The sequence below is a fragment of the Camelus dromedarius genome, chromosome 11 (assembly GCF_036321535.1).
Source record: "Camelus dromedarius isolate mCamDro1 chromosome 11, mCamDro1.pat, whole genome shotgun sequence".
Lineage (NCBI taxonomy): Eukaryota > Metazoa > Chordata > Mammalia > Artiodactyla > Camelidae > Camelus > Camelus dromedarius.
This window is the reverse complement of record NC_087446.1, coordinates 56,870,768-56,882,983: the sequence shown is the minus strand read 5'-3', so window position 1 is coordinate 56,882,983 and position 12,216 is coordinate 56,870,768.

Below are 12,216 nucleotides of genomic sequence, written 5' to 3'. Positions count from 1 at the left end.
GAAGTGAGTGGAGAGGGCCCCTGAAGCACCCCTTCTCCAAAGGAGTCCACCCATATTTGAGTCTGTGGGAGAGATGCCTGGATCAAGGCACTTAGCTACCACTTCCGGTTGTACCATTTAAAGGTTTGTATCTATGGTCATTGAAGGCAGGAAGGGCCCCAGAGCTTCAACCACCAGCCCTGACACAGTTAGGGGAGGAGAGCGGTTCTCTCCCCACCTTATAAGGGGAAAAACCAAGGTCTGTCCAGTCACCCAAATCAGGAAATACTTATTGAACACCTACTATGTGCCAAGCACTACACAAGGCACTGAGGATCCAGAGATGGCCAGGACATAGTCCTTGTCAGCAACATGCTCACAGTCCAATGAGGGAGAGAATTCATGCATTCCAAAAAAGTCTTGGCTGGAAGATGTAGTTCAGTGGTAGGGTGTGCGCTTAGCATGCATGAGGTCCTGGGTTCAGTCCCTGGGACCTCCATTAAAAAAAACAAAACAAAACAAAACAAAAAAAGAGTAAAAAAAAGTCTTGAACACCTACTATGAGCCAGGCAGAGCTGCAGGTGCTAGAGATGCAATTGCAAACGAGACGGGCGTGATCCTTGCCCTCTTGGAGAGCAAGACTTGATGCAGGAGGCAGGTACATAACAGGCAGCTGGAATTCAGGGTGATGTGTGCTATGAAGGGGAAAGGACATTTGCTGTGGGAGGGGACCAGAGGAGGCATAGGAGGGACACTTACCCTGATCTGTGAAGGGGGGAAGCAAGGATGATGTGGGAGAGGATATACTAAATCTATCCCAAAGGATGCATAGACATCAGGGGCAGAACGGCACTGGAGGATGTTCTGGGCCATTCTTTGTGCCTGTTCAGCGTCCCACCAGGAGCTGTGGTCAAATCAGGCTCAGACCGAGTTTCTTCCCTCTAGGCACAGGATGGCACTGGCCTGCACTAAAGAAGCTCTTCCAATAGCAGCAGGGAACGCTCAACAATAATCCTTACAGAGCCAGATCAGGGAATGAGGTTATCAGCTTTCCTTATTCTGCTGGGAATCCTCTGCCTCCAGGCTGGGCTATTTGGGAAGACTGGAGGGTGGGAAGGCTCTGTGGAGGGTCTTACTCTTTCCATCTCCCCCTCACTGATAACAGTTTTGAAACAAACCAGATTTTAAATAAAAAGAAATAGGTGATCTGTCTCTCTAGCCACAGGTGAATACAAACCAGGACAAGAAATTATTGTCCTCCAATAACGTTCCTACTTCCCTTGTCCTAACCAGCTCCCTATAGCAGCCACGGGGCAGAAGTCAATTAGCAAAGCAGGAAAGGGCATTCGAGAGAAGAGAGCAACCTGGGTAAAGGCCCAGGGGCCAGAGCAGCTGTGGCATTTTTGGGAAACCGCCCGTATTCCGTGTAGAGAGGAGGTTGGCAGAAGCTCATGAAGGCCCAAGCTCATGTCAGGCTGAAGGGGTGGGGACACTGAGGGACCCCTGATTTTATGGTTTAAATTTTGACAACTTTTTCTATAATACTAAAAATGGAATAATGTCACTCTTGTACCCACTCTCCAGAATTAAGGTTTTATCAAGCTACTATTAACATTTCGAGAGTTTGAGATTTACAAATGTTAGCCACTGTATATAAAAACAGATTAAAAAAAAATTTCTTCTGTATAGCACAGGGGACTAAGTTCAATATCTTGTAATAACCTTTAAGGAAAAAAAATCAAAATGAATATATGTATGTATATGCATAACTGGGACATTGTGCTGTACACCAGAAATTGACACATTGTAATTGATTGTACTTCAATTTAAAAAAATTTTTAAAAACATTTCATCAACTTTGCTCTGGAGTTTCTAAAAATAAAATAAACAGGTAAAATTGAAGTGCCCTTTTCCCCCTCCCAGTACCATTCTCCTCCCTACCAGATGCCCCACCATCATGAATTTGTTTTTATATACATAGATCCATGAAAAACATATTATATTGCTTTAGTGATTTTTTATAAAGTTGTTCAGTTTTTATGATATAATTTACAACTTGATTTTTCACTCCAAGTTTTTAAAAATGAAGTCTTCATTTGACGTTTTTGGCAGAGCACGGACAAGAGTAGATCTGGGTTTGTAAGATCACTCTGGTGACTAAGCAGAGGATTCCAGGTGATGGGGAGGACCGAGGATGGTAACAGTGGGAAAGAGGGTAACAGATGTCCAGAAGGTAGAACCCACACATTAGGTCACTGATCTGCAAGCTGGAGAGGGCAGGGAGTTGTCTTGTTCTTCAGCACCATGAACAGGGCCTGCATCATCGAATAATAATAAATTTCTGTTGACTCAGAGAGGTTGATAGGAGTGGAGGAATCCAAGATGACTCCCAGATTCCCAGCCCAGTGTGACCGACCCAGTGATGGTGTCAGCCTCCAAGATGAGAGTCCCAGAGGAGAAGCTGGATTGCAGGGAAAGATGCATCCAGGAGCCATCTTTTTGGGCCAAGGCAATGAGGCTGTGGCACACAAGGTTGTTAGGGAGCAGACCAGACTCCCAGTTCTTCAGCTCTAAGGCTATAAAGGATTTGGAAGGACTCAGAGATTGGAGGAGGGAAAGGTTCATTCCTGCTGGGGCTGAAAACACAAACCAAATTTAAAAAGCAGTTTCCTCAGAAGGCCAGGAGGGCAGGGCCGAGCTTCTGCATTACCCACGATGAATGTCTTGCTGCCCTCTGCGCGGTGGGTACCCACAGCCCATTAGCCAAGGCAGAGGAGGAGGAAGAAGGTGTAATAAGTGATTCTAGAATCATAAAGACCTGTCAGACGCCCACACTCCTTACTTTGCTCCCACTCCAGATTCATCAACAAGATGGACAGGCGGGGTGCTCACAATTGCTTCCTAGGGACTTATTCTTGACCAAATCCAATCTCTCTATTCAGCGAAGGAAGTAAAATATAACCTGCTTTCCTGCTCTTAAGACCCAGAGTTCTGGCCGTCACCTAGAAAGGTTGCCCTTGGCAGAGAGCTCCCCCAAAGCTGCCGCCACCCCTCCCTTTCCTCAGCCCCCAGCCCCCTGTCCCAGGCCCAGCTATCACCCATCCTCTGCTGCCAATTCACCTTTAAACAGTTTAAACATCTCTTTTTTCTCCTCCTCAGACACACCCCCCTCCCATGGAAGCCTTCCCTGTCCCACACTTTCCCTGTCCTCAGCACTGATTTCCTGAACTGAGTCTGGCAGCCCATGGCTCCATCCTTATCTGTCTCTGTTCCTCTTTCCAGCCCCTCACCTGGCCTAGGAGTTCTTTGAGTCCTGGGTGTGGCTAAGTGGCATTTCCCCACATCATTCCTGGATTTGAGGGCAGGAATGCTTTTACCATCCCCACTGCTCCTCTCTTGGGAGTACCAGGGGGGGCACATTAGTTTTGTCTAATCTGGCAGAGTAAGGCATTTCCTTCTCTGAGAAATTGAGCTGTCATGAATCTAAGTCACTAGACTCCCTTTCCCAAAGGTACTTGCAATTTAGACTTGTTCTTTATTCAGGGAATTTTTACTGTCATGAAGTAGTGGAGTAGGTGTAAGAAAAAATCTTGGAAGGGCTGACCAGGATCCTGGCAGCCCACTTCTCCATGAGTTTGCCTTTTGAAGAGTGGTAGGATCCATTGAAAAGGTACCCTGTTCCCTGGATCCAAAGCCGAGAGTCACCCAAGGACCAACCTAATGATCCTCCAACTGGGCTGTGACCAGTCCCCTTCCACCTTGAACCTGGGCAGGTTTCCGATTTTTATAAGAGCAATATACCCTGCAGAACACCACCTCCCTGAATCCCACACTGAACAGAGTCACATCATGTAGACTTCCACCTTAAAAGGAGGAGACTCAAAGTCATGTGCCTTGCCCAGCTAACCAAGGAGCTTCCTTAGTGGGGAAACTCTGGGGACTTTTTTCTTTCTCCTTTTCAGCTATCTAGACTCAGATTTCTCTGCAATCAGCGTATATTACTTGTACCATTAAGAAGAAAGTAAAACTTTAGAAAGACCAGAAGACAGCCACGGTGGTGACTGCTGCTGGGTTGGTAACAGAGCATTAGGGAGGTGTGTTTTGTGGGTGTTCTAATGACTCAGGGGCCACGCCAAGGCCCTTTGAGAACACGGAAGCCTTGAGCCCTGGGCAGCCCCAAGGCTGGGCCAACAAAGGGCACCTGCAGAGGACTGTGGGGTGCGGTCAGGAGAGGAATGGGTCCACAAGACCTGGATGGGCAAATTCCTTCCTCAGTCATAAAACTTAAAAGCCTTTCAGTGACAGGTAGCCTCCGGGTTCTTCCTTAAGAATCCAACCAATTTTAAGTGTTCTGCTTTGCCGCCTTCTTTAAAGTGTGACTGTTCAACAGGTTGATAGTTAGTGATTTGGCTAGTAATCATTAAACAGGAAGGACTCGGAAATAAGTTGTCATAGATTTAAATTGAGTACTTCATGTCCTTAATGCTAAACTTGAAGGTTAAACAGCAGGAAGGCGGAAACAGTCGTGATGGTGTTTGTTTTGCTCTTTTAAGGGGTGACTGGGGAGGGTATAGCTCAGTGGTTAAGTGCATGCTTAGCATGCACGAGGTCCTGGGTTCTGTACCTATTCACCTCCACTAACTAAATAAACCTGATTACCCAGCCCCCCTCAAAAAAAGAAATGGAAAGTCTTAAAAAAAAAAAAAAAAAAGAGTAACAAAGTCGGAAATCCTGGTTCTTATCCAGGCTCTGCCTCCAACATAAGGATCCTCAAACTTTTCTGCCCTTTGAAGTTACTGAGAGAAGAGTGAATTAGACCCCAGTGGTCTGGGGGCTCAGCTTGAAGGGCCCTCACTAAGGACCAAATTCTTCTGAAGCCTTAAGTTTTAGTTTTTAAGTTATACAAATTTTGCATTTTATTACATTGTATGTTTTTTATGTCTTGAAATAAAAATGATGTTTGCCGTCAAAGAAGATATAAAAACGATGTTTGCCCTCAAAGAACCTCTGTAGTCCTCAGAGAGGCTTCTTGTGTGTCCTGTGATACTTCCACCAGGCGGCCACTGCAGTGTGGCCCTTGGCCACCTGCACCCCAGGTGACAAGGACTTCCGTGTGTGCCCCTCCACCCCCAGTAGGTCCCTTCTCATTCGAAGCCCTCCAGTGACAGCAAGCTCTTTCATCTATGATCAGGAGAGTCTTGCAGAAGAAATTCAAACGTCCTCTCTTTAGGATCATTTAGTTGAAAAGAATACTCAAGTTAATGTCAATAGTCATGGTGGCGGAGGGAAGTGTGTTTTGTTGTTGTTGTTGTTTTTAATGGAGGTACGGGGGATTGAATCCAGGATCTCATACATGCTAAGCATGCGCTCTGCCACTGAGCTATACCCTCTCCCAGTAAGTCTCTTCTCTGTTTGACTTTTTCATTTGTCAAACTTCTCTGCCACTGTCCCAGGTTATAGCTCTAATGGCTGCATTTAGTGAGCACTTAACATGAGCCAGGCTCTGATGCCAAATGCTTTCTATGCATTATACCATTTTTAAAAAAAATTGAAGTATAGTCGGTTTACAATCTTGTGTCAGTTTCTGATGTACAGCATAATAGTCATACATACACATACATATATTCATTTTCATATTCTTTCTCATTATAGGTTACTACAAAATATTGAATATAGTTCCCTGTGCCATACAGTATAAACTTGTTGTTTATCTATTTTACGTATAGTATCTAGTATCTGCAAATCTCAAAGTCCCAATTTACCCCTTCCCACCTCTTTTCCCCCCTGCTAACTATAAGTTTGTTTTCTATGTCTGTGAGTCTATTTCTATTTTGAAAATAAGTTCATTTGTGTCTTTTTTTTCCTTCTTCTTCTTTTTTTTTTTTTTTTTAGATTCCACATATGAGTGATATCCTATGGTATTTTTCTGTCTCTTTCTGGCTTACTTCACTTAGAATGACGATCTCCAGACCCATCCATGTTGCTGCAAATGGCATTATTTTATTCTTTATGGCTGAGTAGTATTTCATTGTAGAAATATACCACAACTTCTTTATCCAATCATCTGCTGATGGACATTTAGGTTGTTTCCATGTCTTGGCTATTTTAAATGGTGCTGCTATGAACATTGGGGTGCAGGTGTCTTTTTGAATTAGAGTTCCCTCCAGATATATGCCCAGGAATGGGATTCTTGGATTATAAAGTAAGTCTACTTTTAGGTTTTTAAGGAATCTCCATACTATTTTCCATAATGGCTGTACCAAACTACATTCCTACCAGCAGTGTCAGAGGGTTCCCTTTTCTCCACAGCCTGTCTAGCATTTGTTTGTGGACTCTTTAATGATAGCCATTCTGACTGGTGTGAGGTGATACCTCATTGTAGTTTTGATTTGCATTTCTCTAATATGCATTATACCATTTAAATTCTCACAAGTACCTGAAAGTCAGAGAGGTGAAGCAAATTGCCTAAGGTCACACAGCTGGCAAGTGGCAGAGTGAGGATTCCAACACTGCTTGCTTGAAGTCAAGCAGACTGCAGCCACCCGCTACCTTCAGGGGGCAGGGCTGGAGTACTTGGCCAAGTGAGTAACAGCCTCCTGAGGAAGGGGACTGCTGTGGTATGTCTAGGAAGAGCACAGATGCAGTACAGAAAGAGTCAGAAAAGCTAAGTTTAGTTCCAGCTCTGTCCCTGACCAGCTAGATCCTTCAGAGAGCCCCTTAGCCTCTGGATCCTCATCTGTAAAATGGGATGAAAACTATCTGCAAAAGGGACGGTGGAAAAAAGATGAGCTTTAGAGTCAACATCTTAGATTCCTCTCTTGTTCTCCTGCTTACCAGCTGTGTCACCTCAGGGAAGTCACCAAAGCCCTGAGCCTCTGTAGCCTCCCTTCTAAAGTACGGAGAAAAACATTCGTCTCCAAGGACTGATATGGGGATTAAAAATAATATGTGTAAAGCACTTGGGACAGAGTTTGGCATGCAGTAGTTGCTCAGTAAATGCTCCCCCATAGTGGTAAAGCTTGTACTAGTATTAGTGGTAGTGCCAACATTAAGACATCGTGATTATTAAAATGAGGAAAATATGTGAGAGCAAAACTACACAGTGAGGAACTGGAGAAGGGTCTGCCTTAATGCACCTCAAAATAGTTCTGCTGGACACAGCCCTGGAGCTACCTTTCATTGAGAAACCGCTAACATAAGTTAAAAGTGGAGAAGGAACCATACATCATGTTTTGGGGGGGTTTTTGGTTGTTTTTGTTTTGTTTTTTCCGTGTTCTTTTTCTATCTTTTCTCCATGATCCCAAGAGGAAGATGCCTCTAACTCATTCCCACTGCGATGGTGCTGGGCACCCGGAACACATCTGTTGTAAGTCCTTCCCTGGACACCAAAGCCCTCCTGGAAAGGGATGGGGGTGGCAGCCCGGAGAAAGAATGCTGGGGCAGGTCGAGGTGCAGTAGGGAGGACCCAGGCCCCTCTGCCAGCCAATTTGGAGGACTAAGCCCGACCCTCTGCCAGGAGAGACTCTCAAAGTCTCTCCTCGCTTTATCGCTGATCAAGTCTGACTCTGTGACTCGGCCAGTTAGCCCAAATCCCTCAGTGTGGGCAGGGCCCCCCACCACCACGCACCAGCATCTTTGTGAACTTATGCAGCCCCGCCTTGGCAGCCACACACAGGCACTTCCCAGTCTCAGTGACGGGAACTCTCTCTGAAGGGGCTCCAGGCCTTGATCCAGGACTGCCTCTCCATCTCCCCGTCGGTGCCTTGCGGCCCGGCCTGGAGGGAGTTTGCCGAAGCAGGTGGGATGGGTTCTGCTCTCTCTGGGCCTTTTCCCCCTAAGCTGGTGTCCCAGGCACCTCTCCCAGTTTGGAAAGCAGATTATTTATGGTTTATTTTTGACACCAGATCATCGCTGCCCAAGTTTCATCAATTTGTCACTGTTTTTATTGTCAGCAATTGCCCATAACTGGAGCACGTTTAAAATGTCATTGATCTTGGTATTACAGTGTCATAATCTGACAGTAATAGGTGTAGCCAGCACAGGAAGCCCAGGCCCTGAGATTGATGGCGTTCAGCACACCAATTATATTCTGTCCATCTAAGTGATAAAAGAGTACGTAGGAGGCATTCAATAGATAAATTAGATATCGCTCCCAATTATGTCCCTTTATTTTATGGAGTCATGTGTTCCCCTGAGAACTTTTTTTCTTCATTTGGCTGGTAAAGGGGTATCACTTGACCCCCCAAAACCAGGGTTGCTCCACTGCCTGCCCCACCTTAGGTCTGACCCTGATCCCTTCCTACTTTCTAGAAGTTTCTCACCTGACTCTCCCTGGAACTCACCTAGGAGCCTCCCCAGTTCAGTGAGCGGGCATAGATGTGGAGGGAAGGAGGTGGCAGTGCCCCAGTGTCTGGAGAGGGGTTGGATCAGGTCTTTGGGAAGGACTAGGAGGTATAATGGTGCTTTTCTTTCAAGTAACGCTAACCACATAGATGAGATTGAGAGAGGAGCCATTCAGTGGGTTAGGATCCTCCATCCCAAATACAAGCAGAGCCTTCAAATTAGGACAACTCATGAATTGTTATGGCTGGGGAGGAGAAAGACGGTCCAAAAGCTTTCAGTCCTCAGGAAGTGAATTCATCCATCCCTCTACCCCAACTCCAGCCTGAGTGGAGCCAATGCAAACCTCCTTTGCTTGGACAAATGCCCCAGAACCTCCCACACCCCCATTCCTGTCCCGATTAGATGCTTTTCCCAACCTGACTCCCAGCTCTGCCACTGTGGTTGAATGATGCCAGCTCTCCTGGGGAGGCAGTGGGCTCCCTGCTGGAGAACAAGCCTCTGTGGACAGCTCATTTCCAAAAGGAGTATTTGCCCGAGGCAGGGAAGTACCCTGCCAGAAATGAGAGGCAGGAAGTCCAGGTAGAGTGAGGGGGTCACTTTATTTAGGGCCTGGCTTATAAGTACCTTAAACTCTGAGGACAGCCTTGACCTGGTCCTGTTCCTTGTCCCCCCATCCCTCCACGTCCCCCTGAAGACAGCAGGAAACACAGAGGAGTCCGAGACACCAGGTGGTAAACGGTGATGCAGGTTCATTTATTGAGCTTTGCAAGAGACAGTGTCCGTGGGCTGGGCTGTTCCCCGTAGCCTGTTGCCTTCTCAACTGTTATAAATAATCCTGGCACTAAGTGCCCTGTTACACTGAGCGGAAGTTGTTCTTATGGCGTGAAACCTGAGAATGTGGGTCCGGGGGGAGGGATGACGGGGGACAGGAGAGAGATGGGGAGCCATCACCCCGAGGCTCTGCAAGGACACCCCTGAGCTGGTGATAGATGAATTTCTGGAGCCGCAAATGGCATTTCAAGTGAAATGTTTATAGGAAAAGAGAGTGATTTAAACAATGTCTTGGCCAATAAACACCAGCCAGATCGGGAGTGGTGGGGGGTGGGTAGGGCCAGGCAAAGGGTGGAGGAATCAAAGGCCCGGAGGCCCCCGTGTTAAGCAGCTGTCTGAAGCGCTGCTCAAACACACACACCAGCTTTGGTCTTAACGTGTTTTTAAGAGCTGGTTATGATTTCCTTGAGGGCAGCTCCAATGAAGACAAGAGTGGAGCCCCCAGCTGAGTGCCTTCAATAACTGTCCATCACATCCTCTTTAGAGACAGCAACCTCCTCCCCTTAGCTCAGGGAGCCTGGGACCGGGGAGGGCTGTCAGGCTGCCTGCGTGTCAGCCTGTTCCTGGGCAGCACTGAGGCCTGCTGACCTTTGCACGGCCTGGGGCCTGGATGCTGGGACAGATCCCAGGGACAGGAACTGAGCCCCACCCCCAGAGAGCTCTCAGTCTTCAAGGAAAGAGAAAATATACAACCTAGAAAAGGAGAGCATGAAGAGAGCAGAGGATGGAAGCCAAGGAAGAGAAAATTGTGCACAAGGGTAGGGCGAGGCCATCACTGAAAATGGGGAGATTCTGTTGGCAAAGGGACTAGCCTGGATTTACCCCCTGAGTCTGGTGGAAGACTTGGCTTTATGTTGAGATTTCATCATCTCAGTGTTTGTTTGGGGGGAGGGAGGTAATTAGTTTTATTTATTATTATTATTATTTTAAAAAATTTTAATGGAGATACTGGGAATTGAACCCATGACCTTGTGCATGCTAAGTGTGCACTCTACCACTGAGCTATACCCCTCTCAAGCCTTAGGTGGGCCTTCTGTCTTTTGTGTTGAGAGTAGATTGCAGGGAGGGGCTAGGGAAGATTCAGGGAGACCTGCTGAAAGGTTCTGGCACTAATCCAAGTGAGAGGTGTGTGTGGCTTGGATGAGGGTGGCCATGGTTGACATGGTGAGAAGGGCCCGGAAGCTGAAATTCAGTATCTTGTAGAAATACAACCACCTCATTCTTGCCTGGCATATCTCTTTGATATGATTGTCCCAAAGTCCACTTTGGTCACTGACTATACCTCAGTTAAAAAAACATAAATTCAAAAAAAAATTAAAAAAAAAAAAAAAGAATGAGGTGGTTGGAAATGAGGAGTGGATGGGTATTCAGAGGACTTCAAGGTCACAGGAAGGATGTATGTTATTGTATATGTTAGTGGGGGGAGGGAACCGAGTCATCATCTCAAAGAAGATGTTCCATCTCCACTGAGGACAGATGCAACAACCAAGAGCTGCACTTAAAGTAGAAGGAATTGCAATTAGACATAAAGAGAGACTTCCCAACAGTGCAACAGGTAGTAGAGCGAAACTGTGAAGCCTTGTTCTCTGGAGAACCTGAGCAGGACCCAACTGGTGATGCCTCAGCCAGGCGGACACTGAGGGTCCTGGGATGGCAGATGAACACGAGAGCCCTGGAGAGGATTCCTGCCTCTGCCTAGGCCCCTGCCCCCTCCCCTCTCACCTGCAAGGCTTCTGAGCTCCTAAGGCGTGCAACCACTCACCTGGGTGGGAGGGGAAACTGAGAGTATTTGGTTCTCCAAGGCCCCACCAGTCCAGGTGTGTCCGTTTACCTCTCTCCCCAGAACCTCAGTGCTCAACTCAGCTTTGTGGTGACTTCAGGATACAAGGCAAGAGAAATAGAAAATATCTTTGGAGGCTTCTATAAGGCAGTGGTTACCGTAGTTATAATGGAGAGAGGACCAGGTAGCCTGGTAGTTCTGAGGATGGGAGAGAGACTTACTTGTCACTGTGTAACTTTTGGTGCCTTTTGAGTTTTCAATCATGTACATTTATTTCCTTTGTGAAAAAATAAGATAAATAAAATCAGACAGCAGCAACAACAATAATAATAAAAACAAAGAATAGTTCCAGGGAAATGGGAATTTGATGACTTACAATTGCTACCCTGAAGACCATGACCCTTCTTGCCCATGTGTGCCCTCCTCCTCTTCTGGTATCTCCATTCTCTAGAGGCTCAGAGAGGGGCTTGGCTGGTCTGATGTCACACAGCATTTAGGGATGAGAAAAGATCTGGGGGAGACGTGTCCAGACTCTCAGTGCCAACTTTCTCTCTTGGTCTTCAGTGGCTCCATCTCCCCCTTGACTTCTCCAGATCCTTTGCAGGGCTGTGTATATGCTACATATCAACCTTCAATGATATATTTTTAAAGCTGCAGGGTCTAAAATGTCATCTTTTTCAGGGAGTCATCTCTTACGGAGCTCTCTTCTGTCCCCTAGGCTGATGGTTTATTCCCTCCCTTCCTGCCTCCGTCCTCTCCAGCACCCTTGACCACCAAAGTGTCTCTCTCCTGAAATTTGGCCCTGTCCCAATGAGACATGTGACCTTGAGCAAGTCATTTAACCTTTGTGTGCCTCTGTTCCTTCATCTATAATTGAGGATCGTGACCTTCCTCCCACGGCTTTTCATTCATCCGTCTGTACAAGCATGTATTCTGTGCCAGTCGCTGAACCCGGCACGGAGGATCACATGAGACAATGTATGTGGAGTTAATGCAGAGACACAAGAGAGTTATTACCAAGGCCTCCTTCCTTGGATGCTTTTCTGGCCTGGGCGTTCCACCCCCCCTCAGCCAGCATGCCCTGGGAAGAATTGCTTCACTGTCCCAACCTCTCAGCTTCCAGCACTGCTCCTGGGGTGAGACCAACATCTTCCTCTGGATAAAGTGTCAGCAGCTGCAGAAATAGCCTCTTTCCCAGCCTTTTCCACTTGGCTAAGTCCTGAGGGCATCACTTTGCCTTCAAGAAGGAATAATGCTGAAATTCATCTGTTGATCTTTAGTAC